Genomic DNA, 19,177 nt, shown 5'->3' on the forward strand with positions numbered 1-19,177 from the left:
GAGTGCCAGGGGGCACCCTGGGGCCTCTACTGCAAGTCCAGGAAGAGAGGTGGACTCTTGGGTAGCTTTCAGGGGTCAGAGGCCTTTAGGTGGAGGGCCAGGGGGCACCCTGGGGCCTATACTGCAAGTCCAGGGAGAGAGGTGGACCCCTGGGTAGCTTGCTGGGGTACGAAGCCCCTAGGTGGAGGGCCAAGGGGCACCCTGGGGCCTATATTGCAAGTCCAGGGAGAGATGTGGACCCCTGGGTAGCTTACTGATGTCAGAGGCCCCTAAGTGGAGGGCCAAGGGGCACCCTGGGGCCTCTACTGCAAGTCCAGGGAGAGAGGTGGACCCCTGGGTAGCGAGCTGGGGTCAGAGGCCCTTAGGTGGAGGGCCGGGGGGCACCCTGGGGCCTCTAGTGCAAGTCCAGGGACAGTTGTGGACTCCTTGGTAGATTCCTAGGGTCTGAGGCAACTAGGTGGAGGGCCAGGGGGCACCCTGGGGCCTATCCTGCAAGTCCAGGGAGAGAGGTGGACCCCTGGGTAGCTTGCTGTGGAATAAAGCCCCTAGGTGGAGGGCCAGGGGGTACCCTAGGGCCTCTACTGCAAGTCCAGGGAGAGAGGTGGACCCCTGGGTAGCTTCCTGGGGTAAGAGGCCCCTATGTGGAGGGCCAGGGGGTACCCTGGGCCGTATACTGCAAGTCCAGGAAAAGAGGTGGATCCCTGGGTAGCTTGATGAGGTCTGAAGCCCATAGGTGGAGAGCAAGGGGGAACCCTAGGGCCTCTAACGCAAATCCAGGGAGAGAGGTGGACCCCTGTGTAGCTTTCTGGGGTCAGAGGCCCTTAGGTGGAGGGCCAGGGGGCACCCTGTGGCCTCTACGGAAAGTCCAGAGAGAGTTGTGGACCCCTGGGTAGCTTGCTGGGGTCAGAAGCCCCTAGGTGGAGGGCCAGGGGGCACCCTGGGGCCTCTACTGCAAGTCCAGGGAGAGTTGTGGACCCCTGGGTAGCTTGCTGGGGTCTTAGGCCCCTAGGTGGAGGGCAAAGGGGCACCCTAGGGCCTAAACTGCAAGTCCATGGAGAGAGGTGGACCCCCTGGGTAGATTGCTGGGGTTTTAGGCCCCTGGGTGCAGGGCAAGGGGGCACCCTGGGGCCTCTACTGCAAGTCAAGGGAGAGTTGTGGACCCCTGGGTAGCTTGCTGGGGTCAGAGGCCCCTAGGTGGAGGGCCAAGGGGCACCCTGGGGCGTTTACTGCAAGTCCAGGGAGAGAGGTGGACCGCTGGGTAGCTTGCTGGGGTCTTAGGCCCCTAGGTGGAGGGCCAATGGGCACCCTGGGGCCTATACTTTAAGTCCAGGGAGAAAGTTGAACCCCTGGGTAGCTTGCTGGGGTCAGAGGACCCTAGGTGGAGGGCAAGGGGGCACCCTCGGTCCTCTACTGCAAGTCCAGGGAGACTTTTGGACCCCTGTGTAGCTTGCTGGGGTTAGAGGCCCCTAGGTGGAGGGCCAAGAGATACCTTAGGGCCTCTACTGGAAGTCCTGGCAGAGATGTGGACCCCTGGGTAGCTTGCTGGGGTCAGAGGCCCCTAGGTTCAGGGCCAGGGTGCAATCTGGGGCCTATACTGCCAGTCCAGGGAGAGAATTGGACCCCTGGGAAGCTTGCAGGGGTCTTAGGCCCCTAGCTGGAGGGCCAGGGGGCACCCTGGGGCCTATACTGCAAGTCCAGTCAGAGATGTGGACCCCTGGGTACTTTGCTGGGGTCTTAGGCCCCTATGTTGAGGGCCAAGTTGCACCCTGGGGTCTATGCTTCAAGTCAAGGGAGAGAGGTGGACCCCTGGGTAGCTTGCAGGGGTCAGAAGCCCCTAGGTAAAGGGCCAGCAGGCACCCTGGGGCCTCTTTTGCAAGTCCAGGGAAAGAGGTTGACCCCTGGCTAGCTTGCTGGGGTAAGAAGAACCTAGGTGGAGGGTCAGGGGGCACCCTGGGGCCTATACTGCCAGTCCAGGGAGAGAGGTGGACCCCTTGGTAGCTTGCTGGCGTCAGAGGCCCCTAGGTGGAGGGCCAGGGGGCACCCTGGGGCCTCTACTGCCAGTCCAGGGAGAGAGGTGGACCCCTGGGTAGCTTGCTGGGGTCATAGGCCCCTAGTTGGAGTGCCAGGGGGCACCCTGGGGCCTCTATTGCAAGTCCAGGGAGAGAGGTGGACCCCTGGCTAGCTTCCTGGGGTAAGAGGCCCCTAGGTGGAGGGCCAGGGGGCACCCTGGGGCCAATACTGCAAGTCCAGGAAAAGAGGTGGATCCCTGGGTAGTTTGATGAGGTCTGAAGCCCATAGGTGGAGGTTAAGGGGGAACCCTAGGGCCTCTAACGCAAATCCAGGGAGAGAGGTGGACCCCTGGGTAGCTTGCTGGGGTCAGAGGCCCTTAGGTGGAGGGCCAGGGGGCACCCTGGGGCCTCTACAGAAAGTCCAGAGAGAGTTGTGGACCCCTGGGTAGCTTGCTGGGGTCAAAGCCCCTAGGTGGAGGGCCAGGGGCACCCTGGGGCCTATACTGCCAGTCCAGGGAGCTAATTGGACCCCTGGGTAGCTTGCTGGGGTCTTAGGCCCCTAGGTGGAAGGCCAGGGGGCACCCTGGGTCTTCTATTGCAAGTCCAGGGAGAGAGGTGAACCCCTGGGTAGCTTGCTGGGGTCCTAGGCCCCTAGGTGGAGGGCCAGGGGGCACCCTGGGGCCTATACTGCAAGTCTAGGGAGAGAGCTGGACCCCTGGGTAGCTTTCTGGGGTAAGCGCCACAAGCCGGAGGGCCAGGGGGTAACTTAGGGCCTCTATTGCAAGTCCAGGGAGAGAGGTGGACCCCTGGGTAGATTGCTGGGGTCAGAGGACCCTAGGTGGAGGGCCAGGGGGCACCCTTGGGCCTGTACTGCAAGTCTAGGGAGAGATGTCGACCCCAGGGTAGCTTGCTGGGGTCAGAGGCCTCTAGGTGAAAGTCCAGCGGGCACCCTGGGGCCTCTACTGCAAGTCCAGGGAGAGAGGTGGACCCCTGGGTAGCTTGCTGGGGAAAAAAGCCGCTAGGTGGAGCACCAGAGGGTACCCTAGGGCCTCTACTGCAAGTCCAGGGAGAGAGGTGGACCCCTGGGTAGCTAGCTGGGGTCAGAGGCCCTTAGGTGGAGGGCCAGGGGGCACCCTGGGGCTTCTAGTGCAAGTCCAGGGATAGTTGTGTACCCCTTGGTAGATTCCTAGGGTCTGAGGACCCTAGGTGGAGAGCCAAAGGGCACCCTTGGGCCTCTACTGCAAGTCTAGGGAGAGTTGTGGACCCCTTGGTAGCTTTCTGGGGTCAGAGGCCGCTAGGTGGAGGGCCAGGGGGCACCCTGGGGCCTCTACTACAAGTCCAGGGAGAAAGCTGGACCCCTGGGTAGCTTGCTGGGGTCAGAGGCCCCTAGGTGGAGGGCAAGGCGGCACCATGGGGCCTCTACTGCATGTCTAGGGAAAGAGGTGGACCCCTGGGTAGCTTGCTGGAGTCAGAAGCCCATAGGTGGATGGCCAGTGGCATCCTGGGGCCTCTACTGCATTTCCAGGGAGAGTGATGGACCCCTGGGTAGCTTTCTGGGGTCAGAGGCCCCTAGGTGGAGGGCCAGGGGACACCCTGGGGCCTATACTGCAAGTCCAAGGAGAGAGGTGGACCCCTGGGTAGCTTGCTGAGGTCTGAAGCCCATAGGAGGAGGGCCAGGGGGGCCTCTGCTGCAAGTCCAGGGAGAGAGGTGGACCCCTGGGTAGCTTGCTGGGGTCAAAGGCCCCTAGGTGGAGGGCCAGGAGGCACCCTGGGGCCTCTACTGCAAGTCCAGGGAGAGTTGTGGACCCATTGGTAGTTTGCTGGGGTCAGAGGCCAAAAGGTGGAGTGCCAGGGGGCACCCTGGGGCCTCTACTGCAAGTCCAGGAAGAGAGGTGGACTCTTGGGTAGCTTTCAGGGGTCAGAGGCCTTTAGGTGGAGGGCCAGGGGGCACCCTGGGGCCTATACTGCAAGTCCAGGGAGAGAGGTGGACCCCTGGGTAGCTTGCTGGGGTACGAAGCCCCTAGGTGGAGGGCCAAGGGGCACCCTGGGGCCTATATTGCAAGTCCAGGGAGAGATGTGGACCCCTGGGTAGCTTACTGATGTCAGAGGCCCCTAAGTGGAGGGCCAAGGGGCACCCTGGGGCCTCTACTGCAAGTCCAGGGAGAGAGGTGGACCCCTGGGTAGCGAGCTGGGGTCAGAGGCCCTTAGGTGGAGGGCCGGGGGGCACCCTGGGGCCTCTAGTGCAAGTCCAGGGACAGTTGTGGACTCCTTGGTAGATTCCTAGGGTCTGAGGCAACTAGGTGGAGGGCCAGGGGGCACCCTGGGGCCTATCCTGCAAGTCCAGGGAGAGAGGTGGACCCCTGGGTAGCTTGCTGTGGAATAAAGCCCCTAGGTGGAGGGCCAGGGGGTACCCTAGGGCCTCTACTGCAAGTCCAGGGAGAGAGGTGGACCCCTGGGTAGCTTCCTGGGGTAAGAGGCCCCTATGTGGAGGGCCAGGGGGTACCCTGGGCCGTATACTGCAAGTCCAGGAAAAGAGGTGGATCCCTGGGTAGCTTGATGAGGTCTGAAGCCCATAGGTGGAGAGCAAGGGGGAACCCTAGGGCCTCTAACGCAAATCCAGGGAGAGAGGTGGACCCCTGTGTAGCTTTCTGGGGTCAGAGGCCCTTAGGTGGAGGGCCAGGGGGCACCCTGTGGCCTCTACGGAAAGTCCAGAGAGAGTTGTGGACCCCTGGGTAGCTTGCTGGGGTCAGAAGCCCCTAGGTGGAGGGCCAGGGGGCACCCTGGGGCCTCTACTGCAAGTCCAGGGAGAGTTGTGGACCCCTGGGTAGCTTGCTGGGGTCTTAGGCCCCTAGGTGGAGGGCAAAGGGGCACCCTAGGGCCTAAACTGCAAGTCCATGGAGAGAGGTGGACCCCCTGGGTAGATTGCTGGGGTTTTAGGCCCCTGGGTGCAGGGCAAGGGGGCACCCTGGGGCCTCTACTGCAAGTCAAGGGAGAGTTGTGGACCCCTGGGTAGCTTGCTGGGGTCAGAGGCCCCTAGGTGGAGGGCCAAGGGGCACCCTGGGGCGTTTACTGCAAGTCCAGGGAGAAAGGTGGACCCCTGGGTAGCTTGCTGGTGTAAGAGGCCCCTAGGTGGAGGGCCAAGGGGCACCCTGGGGCCTATACTGCAAGTCCAGGGAGAGAGGTGGACCGCTGGGTAGCTTGCTGGGGTCTTAGGCCCCTAGGTGGAGGGCCAATGGGCACCCTGGGGCCTATACTTTAAGTCCAGGGAGAAAGTTGAACCCCTGGGTAGCTTGCTGGGGTCAGAGGACCCTAGGTGGAGGGCAAGGGGGCACCCTCGGTCCTCTACTGCAAGTCCAGGGAGACTTTTGGACCCCTGTGTAGCTTGCTGGGGTTAGAGGCCCCTAGGTGGAGGGCCAAGAGATACCTTAGGGCCTCTACTGGAAGTCCTGGCAGAGATGTGGACCCCTGGGTAGCTTGCTGGGGTCAGAGGCCCCTAGGTTCAGGGCCAGGGTGCAATCTGGGGCCTATACTGCCAGTCCAGGGAGAGAATTGGACCCCTGGGAAGCTTGCAGGGGTCTTAGGCCCCTAGCTGGAGGGCCAGGGGGCACCCTGGGGCCTATACTGCAAGTCCAGTCAGAGATGTGGACCCCTGGGTACTTTGCTGGGGTCTTAGGCCCCTATGTTGAGGGCCAAGTTGCACCCTGGGGTCTATGCTTCAAGTCAAGGGAGAGAGGTGGACCCCTGGGTAGCTTGCAGGGGTCAGAAGCCCCTAGGTAAAGGGCCAGCAGGCACCCTGGGGCCTCTTTTGCAAGTCCAGGGAAAGAGGTTGACCCCTGGCTAGCTTGCTGGGGTAAGAAGAACCTAGGTGGAGGGTCAGGGGGCACCCTGGGGCCTATACTGCCAGTCCAGGGAGAGAGGTGGACCCCTTGGTAGCTTGCTGGCGTCAGAGGCCCCTAGGTGGAGGGCCAGGGGGCACCCTGGGGCCTCTACTGCCAGTCCAGGGAGAGAGGTGGACCCCTGGGTAGCTTGCTGGGGTCATAGGCCCCTAGTTGGAGTGCCAGGGGGCACCCTGGGGCCTCTATTGCAAGTCCAGGGAGAGAGGTGGACCCCTGGCTAGCTTCCTGGGGTAAGAGGCCCCTAGGTGGAGGGCCAGGGGGCACCCTGGGGCCAATACTGCAAGTCCAGGAAAAGAGGTGGATCCCTGGGTAGTTTGATGAGGTCTGAAGCCCATAGGTGGAGGTTAAGGGGGAACCCTAGGGCCTCTAACGCAAATCCAGGGAGAGAGGTGGACCCCTGGGTAGCTTGCTGGGGTCAGAGGCCCTTAGGTGGAGGGCCAGGGGGCACCCTGGGGCCTCTACAGAAAGTCCAGAGAGAGTTGTGGACCCCTGGGTAGCTTGCTGGGGTCAAAGCCCCTAGGTGGAGGGCCAGGGGGCACCCTGGGTCTTCTATTGCAAGTCCAGGGAGAGAGGTGAACCCCTGGGTAGCTTGCTGGGGTCCTAGGCCCCTAGGTGGAGGGCCAGGGGGCACCCTGGGGCCTATACTGCAAGTCTAGGGAGAGAGCTGGACCCCTGGGTAGCTTTCTGGGGTAAGCGCCACAAGCCGGAGGGCCAGGGGGTAACTTAGGGCCTCTATTGCAAGTCCAGGGAGAGAGGTGGACCCCTGGGTAGATTGCTGGGGTCAGAGGACCCTAGGTGGAGGGCCAGGGGGCACCCTTGGGCCTGTACTGCAAGTCTAGGGAGAGATGTGGACCCCAGGGTAGCTTGCTGGGGTCAGAGGCCTCTAGGTGAAAGTCCAGCGGGCACCCTGGGGCCTCTACTGCAAGTCCAGGGAGAGAGGTGGACCCCTGGGTAGCTTGCTGGGGAAAAAAGCCGCTAGGTGGAGCACCAGAGGGTACCCTAGGGCCTCTACTGCAAGTCCAGGGAGAGAGGTGGACCCCTGGGTAGCTAGCTGGGGTCAGAGGCCCTTAGGTGGAGGGCCAGGGGGCACCCTGGGGCTTCTAGTGCAAGTCCAGGGATAGTTGTGTACCCCTTGGTAGATTCCTAGGGTCTGAGGACCCTAGGTGGAGAGCCAAAGGGCACCCTTGGGCCTCTACTGCAAGTCTAGGGAGAGTTGTGGACCCCTTGGTAGCTTTCTGGGGTCAGAGGCCGCTAGGTGGAGGGCCAGGGGGCACCCTGGGGCCTCTACTACAAGTCCAGGGAGAAAGCTGGACCCCTGGGTAGCTTGCTGGGGTCAGAGGCCCCTAGGTGGAGGGCAAGGCGGCACCATGGGGCCTCTACTGCATGTCTAGGGAAAGAGGTGGACCCCTGGGTAGCTTGCTGGAGTCAGAAGCCCATAGGTGGATGGCCAGTGGCATCCTGGGGCCTCTACTGCATTTCCAGGGAGAGTGATGGACCCCTGGGTAGCTTTCTGGGGTCAGAGGCCCCTAGGTGGAGGGCCAGGGGACACCCTGGGGCCTATACTGCAAGTCCAAGGAGAGAGGTGGACCCCTGGGTAGCTTGCTGAGGTCTGAAGCCCATAGGAGGAGGGCCAGGGGGGCCTCTGCTGCAAGTCCAGGGAGAGAGGTGGACCCCTGGGTAGCTTGCTGGGGTCAAAGGCCCCTAGGTGGAGGGCCAGGAGGCACCCTGGGGCCTCTACTGCAAGTCCAGGGAGAGTTGTGGACCCATTGGTAGTTTGCTGGGGTCAGAGGCCAAAAGGTGGAGTGCCAGGGGGCACCCTGGGGCCTCTACTGCAAGTCCAGGAAGAGAGGTGGACTCTTGGGTAGCTTTCAGGGGTCAGAGGCCTTTAGGTGGAGGGCCAGGGGGCACCCTGGGGCCTATACTGCAAGTCCAGGGAGAGAGGTGGACCCCTGGGTAGCTTGCTGGGGTACGAAGCCCCTAGGTGGAGGGCCAAGGGGCACCCTGGGGCCTATATTGCAAGTCCAGGGAGAGATGTGGACCCCTGGGTAGCTTACTGATGTCAGAGGCCCCTAAGTGGAGGGCCAAGGGGCACCCTGGGGCCTCTACTGCAAGTCCAGGGAGAGAGGTGGACCCCTGGGTAGCGAGCTGGGGTCAGAGGCCCTTAGGTGGAGGGCCGGGGGGCACCCTGGGGCCTCTAGTGCAAGTCCAGGGACAGTTGTGGACTCCTTGGTAGATTCCTAGGGTCTGAGGCAACTAGGTGGAGGGCCAGGGGGCACCCTGGGGCCTATCCTGCAAGTCCAGGGAGAGAGGTGGACCCCTGGGTAGCTTGCTGTGGAATAAAGCCCCTAGGTGGAGGGCCAGGGGGTACCCTAGGGCCTCTACTGCAAGTCCAGGGAGAGAGGTGGACCCCTGGGTAGCTTCCTGGGGTAAGAGGCCCCTATGTGGAGGGCCAGGGGGTACCCTGGGCCGTATACTGCAAGTCCAGGAAAAGAGGTGGATCCCTGGGTAGCTTGATGAGGTCTGAAGCCCATAGGTGGAGAGCAAGGGGGAACCCTAGGGCCTCTAACGCAAATCCAGGGAGAGAGGTGGACCCCTGTGTAGCTTTCTGGGGTCAGAGGCCCTTAGGTGGAGGGCCAGGGGGCACCCTGTGGCCTCTACGGAAAGTCCAGAGAGAGTTGTGGACCCCTGGGTAGCTTGCTGGGGTCAGAAGCCCCTAGGTGGAGGGCCAGGGGGCACCCTGGGGCCTCTACTGCAAGTCCAGGGAGAGTTGTGGACCCCTGGGTAGCTTGCTGGGGTCTTAGGCCCCTAGGTGGAGGGCAAAGGGGCACCCTAGGGCCTAAACTGCAAGTCCATGGAGAGAGGTGGACCCCCTGGGTAGATTGCTGGGGTTTTAGGCCCCTGGGTGCAGGGCAAGGGGGCACCCTGGGGCCTCTACTGCAAGTCAAGGGAGAGTTGTGGACCCCTGGGTAGCTTGCTGGGGTCAGAGGCCCCTAGGTGGAGGGCCAAGGGGCACCCTGGGGCGTTTACTGCAAGTCCAGGGAGAAAGGTGGACCCCTGGGTAGCTTGCTGGTGTAAGAGGCCCCTAGGTGGAGGGCCAAGGGGCACCCTGGGGCCTATACTGCAAGTCCAGGGAGAGAGGTGGACCGCTGGGTAGCTTGCTGGGGTCTTAGGCCCCTAGGTGGAGGGCCAATGGGCACCCTGGGGCCTATACTTTAAGTCCAGGGAGAAAGTTGAACCCCTGGGTAGCTTGCTGGGGTCAGAGGACCCTAGGTGGAGGGCAAGGGGGCACCCTCGGTCCTCTACTGCAAGTCCAGGGAGACTTTTGGACCCCTGTGTAGCTTGCTGGGGTTAGAGGCCCCTAGGTGGAGGGCCAAGAGATACCTTAGGGCCTCTACTGGAAGTCCTGGCAGAGATGTGGACCCCTGGGTAGCTTGCTGGGGTCAGAGGCCCCTAGGTTCAGGGCCAGGGTGCAATCTGGGGCCTATACTGCCAGTCCAGGGAGAGAATTGGACCCCTGGGAAGCTTGCAGGGGTCTTAGGCCCCTAGCTGGAGGGCCAGGGGGCACCCTGGGGCCTATACTGCAAGTCCAGTCAGAGATGTGGACCCCTGGGTACTTTGCTGGGGTCTTAGGCCCCTATGTTGAGGGCCAAGTTGCACCCTGGGGTCTATGCGTCAAGTCAAGGGAGAGAGGTGGACCCCTGGGTAGCTTGCAGGGGTCAGAAGCCCCTAGGTAAAGGGCCAGCAGGCACCCTGGGGCCTCTTTTGCAAGTCCAGGGAAAGAGGTTGACCCCTGGCTAGCTTGCTGGGGTAAGAAGAACCTAGGTGGAGGGTCAGGGGGCACCCTGGGGCCTATACTGCCAGTCCAGGGAGAGAGGTGGACCCCTTGGTAGCTTGCTGGCGTCAGAGGCCCCTAGGTGGAGGGCCAGGGGGCACCCTGGGGCCTCTACTGCCAGTCCAGGGAGAGAGGTGGACCCCTGGGTAGCTTGCTGGGGTCATAGGCCCCTAGTTGGAGTGCCAGGGGGCACCCTGGGGCCTCTATTGCAAGTCCAGGGAGAGAGGTGGACCCCTGGCTAGCTTCCTGGGGTAAGAGGCCCCTAGGTGGAGGGCCAGGGGGCACCCTGGGGCCAATACTGCAAGTCCAGGAAAAGAGGTGGATCCCTGGGTAGTTTGATGAGGTCTGAAGCCCATAGGTGGAGGTTAAGGGGGAACCCTAGGGCCTCTAACGCAAATCCAGGGAGAGAGGTGGACCCCTGGGTAGCTTGCTGGGGTCAGAGGCCCTTAGGTGGAGGGCCAGGGGGCACCCTGGGGCCTCTACAGAAAGTCCAGAGAGAGTTGTGGACCCCTGGGTAGCTTGCTGGGGTCAAAGCCCCTAGGTGGAGGGCCAGGGGCACCCTGGGGCCTATACTGCCAGTCCAGGGAGCTAATTGGACCCCTGGGTAGCTTGCTGGGGTCTTAGGCCCCTAGGTGGAAGGCCAGGGGGCACCCTGGGTCTTCTATTGCAAGTCCAGGGAGAGAGGTGAACCCCTGGGTAGCTTGCTGGGGTCCTAGGCCCCTAGGTGGAGGGCCAGGGGGCACCCTGGGGCCTATACTGCAAGTCTAGGGAGAGAGCTGGACCCCTGGGTAGCTTTCTGGGGTAAGCGCCACAAGCCGGAGGGCCAGGGGGTAACTTAGGGCCTCTATTGCAAGTCCAGGGAGAGAGGTGGACCCCTGGGTAGATTGCTGGGGTCAGAGGACCCTAGGTGGAGGGCCAGGGGGCACCCTTGGGCCTGTACTGCAAGTCTAGGGAGAGATGTGGACCCCAGGGTAGCTTGCTGGGGTCAGAGGCCTCTAGGTGAAAGTCCAGCGGGCACCCTGGGGCCTCTACTGCAAGTCCAGGGAGAGAGGTGGACCCCTGGGTAGCTTGCTGGGGAAAAAAGCCGCTAGGTGGAGCACCAGAGGGTACCCTAGGGCCTCTACTGCAAGTCCAGGGAGAGAGGTGGACCCCTGGGTAGCTAGCTGGGGTCAGAGGCCCTTAGGTGGAGGGCCAGGGGGCACCCTGGGGCTTCTAGTGCAAGTCCAGGGATAGTTGTGTACCCCTTGGTAGATTCCTAGGGTCTGAGGACCCTAGGTGGAGAGCCAAAGGGCACCCTTGGGCCTCTACTGCAAGTCTAGGGAGAGTTGTGGACCCCTGGGTAGCTTGCTGGGGTCAGAAGCCTCCTGGTGGAGGGCCAGCGGGCACCCTGGGGCCTCTACTGCAAGTCCAGGAAGAGAGGTGGACTCCTGGGTAGCTTGCTGGGGTCAGAGGCTACTAGAAGGAGGGCCAGGGGGCACCCTGGGGTCTCTATTGAAAGGCCAGGGAGAGAGGTGGACCCCTGGGTAGCTTCTTGGGGTAAGAGGCCCCTAGGTGGAGTGCCAGGGGGTACCCTGAGGCCTATACTGCAAGTCCAGGGAGAGAGGTGGATCCCTGGGTAGTTTGATGAGGTCTGAAGCCCATAGGTGGAGGGCAAGGTGGTAGCCTATGGGCCTCTAACGCAAGTCCAGGGAGAGAGGTGGACTCCTGTGTAGCTTTCTGGGATCAGAGTCCCCTAGGTGGAGGGGATGTCAGACCCTGGGGCCTCTACTGCCAGTCCAGGGAGATAATTGGACCCCGGGGAAGCTTGCTGCTGTCATAGGCCCCTAGGTGGAGGGCCGGGGGGCACCCTGGGGCCTCTACTTCAAGTCAAGGGAGAGAGGTGGACCCCTGGGTAGCTTGCTGGGGTCAGAGGCCCCTTTGTGGAGGGCCGGGGAGCACCCTGGGGCCTCTACTACAAGTCCAGGAAGAGAGGTGGACTACTGGGTAGCTTGCTGGGGTCAGAGGCTACTAGAAGGTGGGTCAAGGGGTTTCCAGGGTCCTCTACTGCAAGTCCAGGGAGAGAGGTGGACCCCCAGGTAGCTTGCTGAGGTCAGAGGCCCCTAGGTGGAGGGCCAAGGAGCACCTTGGGGCCTCTACTGCAAGTCCAGGGAAAGAGGTGGACCCCTGGGTAGCTTGCTGGGATCTTAGGCCCCTAGGTGGTGGGCCAGGGGGCACACTGGGGCCTATAATGCAAGTCCAGGGAGAGAGGTGGACCCCTGCGTAGCTTGCTGATGTCAGAGGCCCCTGGGTGGAGGGCCAAGGGGCACCCTGGGGCCTCTACTGCAAGTCCAGGGAGAGAGGTGGACCCCTGGGTAGCTTGCTGGGGTCAGAGGCCCCTGGGTGGAGGGCCAAGGGGCACCCTGGGGCCTCTACTGCAAGTCTAGGGAGAGTTTTGGACCCCTTGGTAGCTTGCTGGGGTCAGAGGCCGCTAGGTGGAGGGCCAGGGGGCACCCTGGGGCCTCTACTACAAGTCCAGGGAGAAAGCTGGACCCCTGGGTAGCTTGCTGGGGTCAGAGGCCCCTAGGTGGAGAGCAAGGCGGCACCATGGGGCCTCTACTGCATGTCTAGGGAAAGAGGTGGACCCCTGGGTAGCTTGCTGGAGTCAGAAGCCCATAGGTGGATGGCCAGTGGCATCCTGGGGCCTCTACTGCATTTCCAGGGAGAGTGATGGACCCCTGGGTAGCTTTCTGGGGTCAGAGGCCCCTAGGTGGAGGGCCAGGGGACACCCTGGGGCCTATACTGCAAGTCCAAGGAGAGAGGTGGACCCCTGGGTAGCTTGCTGAGGTCTGAAGCCCATAGGAGGAGGGCCAGGGGGGCCTCTGCTGCAAGTCCAGGGAGAGAGGTGGACCCCTGGGTAGCTTGCTGGGGTCAAAGGCCCCTAGGTGGAGGGCCAGGAGGCACCCTGGGGCCTCTACTGCAAGTCCAGGGAGAGTTGTGGACCCATTGGTAGTTTGCTGGGGTCAGAGGCCAAAAGGTGGAGTGCCAGGGGGCACCCTGGGGCCTCTACTGCAAGTCCAGGAAGAGAGGTGGACTCTTGGGTAGCTTTCAGGGGTCAGAGGCCTTTAGGTGGAGGGCCAGGGGGCACCCTGGGGCCTATACTGCAAGTCCAGGGAGAGAGGTGGACCCCTGGGTAGCTTGCTGGGGTACGAAGCCCCTAGGTGGAGGGCCAAGGGGCACCCTGGGGCCTATATTGCAAGTCCAGGGAGAGATGTGGACCCCTGGGTAGCTTACTGATGTCAGAGGCCCCTAAGTGGAGGGCCAAGGGGCACCCTGGGGCCTCTACTGCAAGTCCAGGGAGAGAGGTGGACCCCTGGGTAGCGAGCTGGGGTCAGAGGCCCTTAGGTGGAGGGCCGGGGGGCACCCTGGGGCCTCTAGTGCAAGTCCAGGGACAGTTGTGGACTCCTTGGTAGATTCCTAGGGTCTGAGGCAACTAGGTGGAGGGCCAGGGGGCACCCTGGGGCCTATCCTGCAAGTCCAGGGAGAGAGGTGGACCCCTGGGTAGATTGCTGGGGTCAGAGGACCCTAGGTGGGGGGCCAGGGGGCACCCTGGGGCCTCTACTGCAAGTCCAGGGAGAAAGGTGGACCCCTGGGTAGCTTGCTGGGGTCAGAGGCAACTAGGTGGAGGGCCAAGGGGCACCCTTGGGATTATCCTGCAAGTCCAGGGAGAGAGGTGGACCCCTGGGTAGCTTGCTGGGGTCAGAGGCCCCTAGGTGGAGTGCCAGTGGGCACCCTGGGGCCTCTACTGCAAGCCCAGGGAGAGTTGTGGACCCCTGGGTAGCTTGCTGGGGTCAGAGGCCCCTAGGTGGAGGACCAAGGGGCACCCTGGGGCCTCTACTGCAAGTCCAGGGAGAGTTGTGGACCCCTGGGTAGCTTGCTGGGGTCTTAGGCCCCTAGGTCGAGGGCCAGGGGGCACCCTGGGGCCTCTACTGCAAGTCCAGGGAGAGAGGTGGACCTCTGGGAAGCTTGCTGGTTTCATAGGCCCCTAGGTGGAGGGCCAGGAGGAACCCTAGGGCCCCTACTGCAAGTCCAGGTAGAGAGGTGGACCTCTGGGAAGCTTGCTGGTATCATAGGCCCCAAGGTGGAGGGCCAGGGGGCACCCTGGGGCCTCTACTGCAAGTCCAGGGAGAGAGGCGGACCCCTAGGTAGCTTGCTGGGGTCAGAGGCCCCTAGGTGGAGGGCCAGGGGGCACCCTGGGGCCTCTACTGCAAGTCCAGGGAGAGAGGTGGACCCCTGGGTAGCTTGCTGGGGTCAGAGGCCCCTAGGTGGAGGGCCAAGGGGCACCCTGGGGTCTCTTCTGCAAGTCCAGGAAGAGTTGTGGACCCCTGGGTAGCTTGCTGGGGTCTTATGCCCCTAGGTGGAGGGCCAGTGGGCACCCTGGGGCCTCTACTGCAAGTCCAGGGAGAGTTGTGGACCCTTGGGTAGATTGCTGGGGTCAGAGGCCCCTAGGTGGAGGGCAAGGGGGCTCCCTGGGGCCTATACTGCAAGTCCAGGAAGAGAGGTGGACCCCTGGGTAGCTTCCTGGGGCAAGAGGCCCCTAGGTGGAGGGTTAGGAGGCACCTTGGGGCCTATACTGCAAGTCCAGGGGGAGAGCTGGACCCCTGGGTAGCTTTCTGAGGTCAGCCCCACTAGCAGGAGGGCCAGGGGGTACCCTAGCGTCTCTACTGCAAGTCCAGGGAGAGAGGTGGACCCCTGGGTAGATTGCTGGGGTCAGAGGACCCTAGGTGGGGGGCCAGGGGGCACCCTGGGGCCTCTACTGCAAGTCCAGGGAGAAAGGTGGACCCCTGGGTAGCTTGCTGGGGTCAGAGGCAACTAGGTGGAGGGCCAAGGGGCACCCTTGGGATTATCCTGCAAGTCCAGGGAGAGAGGTGGACCCCTGGGTAGCTTGCTGGGGTCAGAGGCCCCTAGGTGGAGTGCCAGTGGGCACCCTGGGGCCTCTACTGCAAGCCCAGGGAGAGTTGTGGACCCCTGGGTAGCTTGCTGGGGTCAGAGGCCCCTAGGTGGAGGACCAAGGGGCACCCTGGGGCCTCTACTGCAAGTCCAGGGAGAGTTGTGGACCCCTGGGTAGCTTGCTGGGGTCTTAGGCCCCTAGGTCGAGGGCCAGGGGGCACCCTGGGGCCTCTACTGCAAGTCCAGGGAGAGAGGTGGACCTCTGGGAAGCTTGCTGGTATCATAGGCCCCTAGGTGGAGGGCCAGGAGGAACCCTAGGGCCCCTACTGCAAGTCCAGGTAGAGAGGTGGACCTCTGGGAAGCTTGCTGGTATCATAGGCCCCAAGGTGGAGGGCCAGGGGGCACCCTGGGGCCTCTACTGCAAGTCCAGGGAGAGAGGCGGACCCCTAGGTAGCTTGCTGGGGTCAGAGGCCCCTAGGTGGAGGGCCAGGGGGCACCCTGGGGCCTCTACTGCAAGTCCAGGGAGAGAGGTGGACCCCTGGGTAGCTTGCTGGGGTCAGAGGCCCCTAGGTGGAGGGCCAAGGGGCACCCTGGGGTCTCTTCTGCAAGTCCAGGAAGAGTTGTGGACCCCTGGGTAGCTTGCTGGGGTCTTATGCCCCTAGGTGGAGGGCCAGTGGGCACCCTGGGGCCTATACTGCAAGGTCAGGGAGAAACGTGGACCCCAGGGTAGCTTGCTGGTGTCAGAGGCCCCTAGGTGTAGGGCCAGGAGGTACCCTAGGGCCTCTACTGCAAGTCCAGGGAGAGAGGCGGACCCCTGGGTAGCTTGCTGGGGTCAGAGGCCCCTAGGTGGAGGGCCAGGGGGCACCCTGGGGCCTCTACTGCAAGTCCAAGGAGAGAGGTGGACCTCTGAGTAGCTTGCTGGGGTCCTAGGCCCCTAGGTGGAGGGCCAGGGGGGCACCATGGGGCCTTTACTGCAAGTCCAGGGATAGTTGTGGACCCCTTGGTAGATTCCAAGGGTCTGAGGACCCTAGGTGGAGGGCCAGGGGGCACCCTTGGGCCTCCACTGCAAGTCTAGGGAGAGTTGTCGACCCCTGGGTAGCTTGCTGGGGTCAGAGGCCCCTTGGTGGAGGGCCAGCAAGCACCCTGGGTCCTCTACTGCAAGTCCTGGGAGAGAGGTAGGCCCCTGGTTAGCTTGCTGGGGTCAGAGGCCCCTAGGTGGAGGGCAAGGGGGCTTCCTGGGGACTCTACTGCAAGTCCATTGAGAGAGGTGGACCCCTGAGTAGCTTGCTGGGGTCAGAAGCCCCTAGGTGGAGGGCCAGGGGGCACCCTGGGGCCTATACTGCCAGTCCAGGGAGATAATTGGACCCCTGTGTAGCTTGCTGGGGTCTTAGGCCCCTATGTGGAGGGCCAGGGGGCACCCTGGGGCATCTACTGGAAGTCCAGGGAGAGAGGTGGACCCCTGGGTAGCTTGCTGGGGTCCTAGGCCCCTAGGTGGAGGACCAGGGGGCACCCTGGGGCCTATACTTCAAGTCAAGGGAGAGAGGTGGACCCCTGGGTAGCTTGCTGGGATCTTAGGCCCCTAGGTGGTGGGCCAGGGGGCACACTGGGGCCTATACTGCAAGTCCAGGGAGAGAGGTGGACCCCTGCGTAGCTTGCTGATGTCAGAGGCCCCTGGGTGGAGGGCCAAGGGGCACCCTGGGGCCTCTACTGCAAGTCCAGGGAGAGAGGTGGACCCCTGGGTAGCTTGCTGGGGTCAGAGGCCCCTGGGTGGAGGGCCAAGGGGCACCCTGGGGCCTCTACTGCAAGTCTAGGGAGAGTTTTGGACCCCTTGGTAGCTTGCTGGGGTCAGAGGCCGCTAGGTGGAGGGCCAGGGGGCACCCTGGGGCCTCTACTACAAGTCCAGGGAGAAAGCTGGACCCCTGGGTAGCTTGCTGGGGTCAGAGGCCCCTAGGTGGAGGGCAAGGCGGCACCATGGGGCCTCTACTGCATGTCTAGGGAAAGAGGTGGACCCCTGGGTAGCTTGCTGGAGTCAGAAGCCCATAGGTGGATGGCCAGTGGCATCCTGGGGCCTCTACTGCATTTCCAGGGAGAGTGATGGACCCCTGGGTAGCTTTCTGGGGTCAGAGGCCCCTAGGTGGAGGGCCAGGGGACACCCTGGGGCCTATACTGCAAGTCCAAGGAGAGAGGTGGACCCCTGGGTAGCTTGCTGAGGTCTGAAGCCCATAGGAGGAGGGCCAGGGGGGCCTCTGCTGCAAGTCCAGGGAGAGAGGTGGACCCCTGGGTAGCTTGCTGGGGTCAAAGGCCCCTAGGTGGAGGGCCAGGAGGCACCCTGGGGCCTCTACTGCAAGTCCAGGGAGAGTTGTGGACCCATTGGTAGTTTGCTGGGGTCAGAGGCCAAAAGGTGGAGTGCCAGGGGGCACCCTGGGGCCTCTACTGCAAGTCCAGGAAGAGAGGTGGACTCTTGGGTAGCTTTCAGGGGTCAGAGGCCTTTAGGTGGAGGGCCAGGGGGCACCCTGGGGCCTATACTGCAAGTCCAGGGAGAGAGGTGGACCCCTGGGTAGCTTGCTGGGGTACGAAGCCCCTAGGTGGAGGACCAAGGGGCACCCTGGGGCCTATATTGCAAGTCCAGGGAGAGATGTGGACCCCTGGGTAGCTTACTGATGTCAGAGGCCCCTAAGTGGAGGGCCAAGGGGCACCCTGGGGCCTCTACTGCAAGTCCAGGGAGAGAGGTGGACCCCTGGGTAGCGAGCTGGGGTCAGAGGCCCTTAGGTGGAGGGCCGGGGGGCACCCTGGGGCCTCTAGTGCAAGTCCAGGGACAGTTGTGGACTCCTTGGTAGATTCCTAGGGTCTGAGGCAACTAGGTGGAGGGCCAGGGGGCACCCTGGGGCCTATCCTGCAAGTCCAGGGAGAGAGGTGGACCCCTGGGTAGCTTGCTGTGGAATAAAGCCCCTAGGTGGAGGGCCAGGGGGTACCCTAGGGCCTCTACTGCAAGTCCAGGGAGAGAGGTGGACCCCTGGGTAGCTTCCTGGGGTAAGAGGCCCCTATGTGGAGGGCCAGGGGGTACCCTGGGCCGTATACTGCAAGTCCAGGAAAAGAGGTGGATCCCTGGGTAGCTTGATGAGGTCTGAAGCCCATAGGTGGAGAGCAAGGGGGAACCCTAGGGCCTCTAACGCAAATCCAGGGAGAGAGGTGGACCCCTTTGTAGCTTTCTGGGGTCAGAGGCCCTTAGGTGGAGGGCCAGGGGGCACCCTATGGCCTCTACGGAAAGTCCAGAGAGAGTTGTGGACCCCTGGGTAGCTTGCTGGGGTCAGAAGCCCCTAGGTGGAGGGCCAGGGGGCACCCTGGGGCCTCTACTGCAAGTCCAGGGAGAGTTGTGGACCCCTGGGTAGCTTGCTGGGGTCTTAGGCCCCTAGGTGGAGGGCAAAGGGGCACCCTAGGGCCTAAACTGCAAGTCCATGGAGAGAGGTGGACCCCCTGGGTAGATTGCTGGGGTTTTAGGCCCCTGGGTGCAGGGCAAGGGGGCACCCTGGGGCCTCTACTGCAAGTCAAGGGAGAGTTGTGGACCCCTGGGTAGCTTGCTGGGGTCAGAGGCCCCTAGGTGGAGGGCCAAGGGGCACCCTGGGGCGTTTACTGCAAGTCCAGGGAGAAAGGTGGACCCCTGGGTAGCTTGCTGGTGTAAGAGGCCCCTAGGTGGAGGGCCAAGGGGCACCCTGGGGCCTATACTGCAAGTCCAGGGAGAGAGGTGGACCGCTGGGTAGCTTGCTGGGGTCTTAGGCCCCTAGGTGGAGGGCCAATGGGCACCCTGGGGCCTATACTTTAAGTCCAGGGAGAAAGTTGAACCCCTGGGTAGCTTGCTGGGGTCAGAGGACCCTAGGTGGAGGGCAAGGGGGCACCCTCGGTCCTCTACTGCAAGTCCAGGGAGACTTTTGGACCCCTGTGTAGCTTGCTGGGGTTAGAGGCCCCTAGGTGGAGGGCCAAGAGATACCTTAGAGCCTCTACTGGAAGTCCTGGCAGAGATGTGGACCCCTGGGTAGCTTGCTGGGGTAAGAAGAACCTAGGTGGAGGGTCAGGGGGTACCCTAGGGCCTCTACTGCAAGTCCAGGTAGAGTTGTGGACCACTGGGTAGCTTGTTGGGGTCAGAGGCCCCTAGGTTCAGGGCCAGGGTGCAATCTGGGGCCTATACTGCCAGTCCAGGGAGAGAATTGGACCCCTGGGAAGCTTGCAGGGGTCTTAGGCCCCTAGGTCGAGGGCCAGGGGGCACCCTGGGGCCTCTACTGCAAGTCCAGGGAGAGAGGTGGACCTCTGGGAAGCTTGCTGGTTTCATAGGCCCCTAGGTGGAGGGCCAGGAGGAACCCTAGGGCCCCTACTGCAAGTCCAGGTAGAAAGGTGGACCTCTGGGAAGCTTGCTGGTATCATAGGCCCCAAGGTGGAGGGCCAGGGGGCACCCTGGGGCCTCTACTGCAAGTCCAGGGAGAGAGGCGGACCCCTAGGTAGCTTGCTGGGGTCAGAGGCCC

The sequence above is a fragment of the Danio rerio genome, chromosome 17 (assembly GCF_052040795.2).
Source record: "Danio rerio strain M-AB ecotype USA chromosome 17, GRCz13ab, whole genome shotgun sequence".
In the NCBI taxonomy this organism is placed as follows: Eukaryota; Metazoa; Chordata; class Actinopteri; order Cypriniformes; family Danionidae; genus Danio; species Danio rerio.